At 33.7% G+C, this 4,913-nt stretch overlaps 1 pseudogene; it reads right to left on the bottom strand.

Annotated features, from left to right (window-relative positions):
* Positions 1-1,935: 1,935 nt before the first annotated feature.
* Positions 1,936-3,210, bottom strand: LOC116119356 (annotated as a pseudogene).
* Between the last annotated feature and the right edge of the window lie 1,703 nt (positions 3,211-4,913).

Genomic DNA, 4,913 nt, shown 5'->3' with positions numbered 1-4,913 from the left:
AGTTACGAAGAAGTTGTTTTACTACGAGTGGTGTGACATGTATAAATTATGTATACATACTAATGTTGTACAACTCTTTTATTGTCATATCATTCACGACATTAACTAGTATTTATTAAGTTGATTTTATATACAAATTCATCAATTCACTTTGTGTTATATTAATTTGTATAAAGAGTTTGTACATCTAGTATTGTTCTTTTACTATTTAGGGTTTAATAATAACTTGTCACACCAACGACATAATTAATTTTAAAGTTATCACATCACCAATTTCTAAAGAGTAATGTTACAAATACCAAGAGATCTCATCAACGTTACGAGTTATTATATGCCATGTTGGACATATCATATGTCATATTAAAAACTTTATTTATATATCAACGGCAAATATGATTATACATCAATTGAGATGTGATTTTTTAAAAATATTTTGGCATGAGTAACATTATTTATTTCTAAACACAAATTTATTAAAATTTAAAGTTCTGGTGAAACTTATTAGTGTATAAAAATATAATTGTAAACGGACATGACATACTAGGAAAATGCCTCGATAATGACTACTTTGAATTCTCTTGCTTAGGGTTAGAGCTGCCTCCATAGAATATGGTTATTGGATTGGATTGGACCCAACAAAAGCTAAATCAAGAAAACAGTTGTGTCTTAATTGTCGCTGTTCTTTTGAACCCAAACCTATCCAAATCAAGATTGATGATTTTGTAGTCGCTAGTGTAGGGTTGTTTTAATTTATTTGAGCACTTTTTACCGCTGATTAGCAGCTTAACAACAGGAAAAAATGCATTTGTGAGCTGTGGAGGATAGTAAAATCTCAGGTGTTTTGCATTTTGGTAATTTAAGCTGACATGGATGGAAGTGAGTGAAGCTTAGTCATCAGCTGGTACAGAAAGTTCCTTGATTCAAAATATGTGTCAATCGATAATTAGATGATAACAAATGACCCTGATTCATCCATGTTAGTGTTTTTAAATTTCTACGCAAATAATATACAAATAGGCATCTAGTCCGAGCCAATCATGCATGAGCTCTGTTAGGATAATTTTCCGTGGCGATGCAGAGAAAATACATATATCAGTTGTCATCAAGCTAGGCAACAATTTGAGAGTACGCCGCCTCTCAATTCCATTTACCCTGTTTTTAGTACATTACATGACAACCCAAATCAAATTGTTCACACTTCTTAAACACCATTTTAACATCACTCATACTTCCATATTTCCAGTATATTCCAATCAAACACACCACAAAAACATTACTCCAAAACCCTCCACCAACCCCATTTAACACCCAACAATAACATACAATGAGGCAGGCCGTGAGTTTGAGGGCACATTGAAGAATCTGACGTTTTGTATCTCGTTTTCCACTTCCAACTTCGATGAGTCAACGGCGCTTGTGGGATGGCGAACTCAAATTTGGTTAGAGGTGGATGACTTGTGAGCAGCTGTGCTTGAATTTTGTTACGTAATTGTTGGCGTTAGAGATCTAGCTTTAAAGTTTTGTTTAAATATTTTTCATATATATATATATATATATTTTTTTTTTTCTATGCATTGTGTGTGATGAGATGGTTGATTGTGTAGGATCATAGGATGCAAAACTTAGATATATGATATTTATATATAATTCTTCAAATTTACAATTTAATTATTTAATCTAAAGTAGCACATTTAAATAGATTATTAAGAAATAGTACTAACTCAGGTAATTATTAGGACATTAAATACAATAAAAAAGTTGACACACATAGATTAATTACTAATACTAATTAATAATAACAATTTACCACACGACTAATATAATTAATCATAACATCGTCAACAATAATTTTTAACCACAACTTATTTAAAAAATAAATCTAAACAATATAAATATTAAATTAACCTTGGGAAGCCAATACTAATTTATCGTCAATTAGTTGGGAAATGCTTCAATAATGGATGGAAAAGCCGGAATGTTGATGATATTGTAGTGAGGGAATCCTGCTTACTCTAAATTTTTTTTTCCATTCAGGCTCAGTCCTCTCCATACAATTATTGGTGTCTACTCTCATAACCAAATCAAATACCAGCCGTGTCTCATCAAAAAGCTTATTATTATTAAATCCTAAAACGGCTTCAACAATTATAACCTTTCCTTATTTTCTCTGGAGTTGCTTTTCTACAATTTTTCAAGATTTTGACACAATCTTCACCATTCCATGTAATGCAATATTCACTGAAGAGAAAGTTTTATAAATTAATTTACATTCAATTAGATTGAATAAGTCTTGCAAGAATTATTTAGTTGGAATTGAACCAACAATTACTCTTAACAGTAAAAGTAACATTAGGGACAGACAATTGTTCGTATTTATAATGGGTATCAAGACTATACTCATCCATATTAAGTATTGCAAATGTAATAAAATATAGCTAACCGCTCGACTAATTACCTTCATAATAACAGCATCTGCTGAGGAACAGCCTCAAACATGTCGCTGGCAACATGAGAGACGCCTTCGTACTCGGGTGCTGTGGCGATGACATGAGGCAAATCAAAGTTGATGCCTTTAATATGTGGATAAGATTTCACAATTTCAAATAGCATTTCTCCAGTTCCACCTCCTACATCCACCAACGATCCAATGCTACTAAACCCATCTTTGTATCCTGATATAATCCCCCTGGAAATGATCTTGGTCGTACAGGCCATAGCATCGTCGAAGAATTTATTAAATTCAGGATTGTGTGATGCAAAGTCCCAAATCCCTTTTCCATAAACCTTCTTAAAAGCCATATCACCCTCTTTAACACATTGGCTAAAACAGTGCTTGGGGTCCATAAACCATGGATGAGTGTGTAGAAATACAAGTAGTACTAGACTTAGCTCAGAGTCACGTAAAAGCCATCTTGATGAGTGGGTCAGCCCATAGAGGGTTTCTCCACTCTTGGAGTCATGATTTGTGACAAAGATTTTTGCGGACAAGTAACTTCATGATGCTTGAGAGATAGGAGATATCTGGGGAGGGTGAGGCAATAGATGAAGCTAATTGGGCAAGGTGACAGAGCCACTTTGTTAGTTAATAATGTCAGCTATACGGAGTTCAACCGCACATTTTAAGGCCATTGAGTCTGTAAAGCCGAACATGTGTTGCCATATTTCAGCTTGGCCTCTTAGTGATGCATTAGACATTTCTATTGATTCCATCTCTCTTACTCTTAATGAAGAATTGATGATAGCGAGGAAGTTAAAGAGATGTATGTATAATAGAAGTGAGATTAAATAGGTCGTGATGATGTGGCACCTGACTTGGACCTTTTTCAGTCACATGTGGAGTCAAAAATTGAATAGTTGGTCAAAGCAAATATAAGGGAAATGAAAGGGTGTTTGTGGTATTCATTCAAGTGCATTTTTAGTTTCACTCTTCTCGACTTTTCTATCTTGGTTACAGAGAGAGAAAAGCCGTTACAATGGAGATCGATGTGGAGCTATAGAGATCACGAGATGAATTGAACGGCCTTGGTGAGAAGATTGTCACATGGTCCCTTCTCTAGATTTTTTCCTTTGTATATATGCTAATGATTTGTTGTACTAGAGATAGAGGAGAAAAGAAAAGGGGTGATACGGGTTTTACAGAGGTAAACAAATAGGGGTTTTATTTGTAAGCTATGTGTGGCAAAAACTCTATAAAGTTTACCTGCTTTAGTAATTGAGTACTGCTTGCTGCCTTGAAGAGTGGATGTAGATCAATCTGATTACCAAACCACTAAAAATCTTTGTGTTCTTTTTCATTTATGTTCTGTTGCTTTAATTTTTCATATTTCCATTGTTATTATTGTTGATATATCTGTTGATCTGTGAAGATTGACTAGAGTTCCAGATTTACTTTTAAACTGAATAGTCTTTAGATTTATCAAGTGGTATCAGATCGAAGTTAGGTCTGGGTATTAGAGATTATTCAAGTTGTGACTATCTAGAGTTCAGATTTGAAATTAAGGTTTTTGGTTTAGAAATTTGGGGTTATTCAAATTCCTAGTAATAGTGAGGTTTTTTTTTTTTTTTTTGGAACATAGACATGTCTAAGTTTAAGATAGAAAAGTTTACCAGTGACAATAATTATGGCTTATGGAAAATGAAAATAAGGGTTGTATTAGTTAGGGATGCTCTATCAACTACTTTGGAAGGTGAAGATAGTTTATCAAAGACCTTAATTGAGAAAGAGAAGAAAGAACTCTTAGATAAAGCCTATAGCACCTTAATACTTGGGTTGGGAGGCAAAGTTTTAAGAGAGGTAAAGAAAATGACTACACTAGCGAGAGTTTGGGAAAAATTAGATTCTCTATATCTGTCCAAATCATCTCCTAATAGGTTAGTTATAAAACAAAAGTTTTTTGGGTTTAAAATGGGTGAGAGTAAGCCTTTTAGAAGAGAATATGAATGATTTCATGGTTTAGGATTTAGAGAATCTAAGTGTCAAGGTTGAGGATGAGGATCAAGCTGTCATTCTCATAAATTCTTTGCAAAAAATGTATGCAAACTTTGTTGATACTTTGAAGTATGGTAGGCAGATCCTTGAACTAGATGAAGTTGTGGTGACAATCACTACAAAGGATGCTGAATTTAGGAAAGAGGGTTGGCTAGATGGTGAGGGGCTTAATGTGAGAGGTAGAACTAAAAAGAAAACTTATAAGAAAAGGGCATTTTAGAGGGAGATCAAAATCAAAATAATTATTTGTGAGAAAATGTTTTCATTGTCATAAGGAAGGACACTTCAAAAGAGATTGTCTAGATAGGAAGAAAAAGTTAGGAGAAAAAATGCTAGTGGGAGTGTAGATGTAGCTTCTGATGGGCATGAGAGCTCATATATTTTGGCAGCTTTTGAAAAGGAATTAGATTTTGAATGGGTTCTA

The sequence above is a fragment of the Pistacia vera genome, unplaced genomic scaffold (assembly GCF_008641045.1).
Source record: "Pistacia vera cultivar Batoury unplaced genomic scaffold, PisVer_v2 Contig883, whole genome shotgun sequence".
In the NCBI taxonomy this organism is placed as follows: Eukaryota; Viridiplantae; Streptophyta; class Magnoliopsida; order Sapindales; family Anacardiaceae; genus Pistacia; species Pistacia vera.
This window is presented reverse-complemented; position numbering and strand designations above follow the sequence as displayed.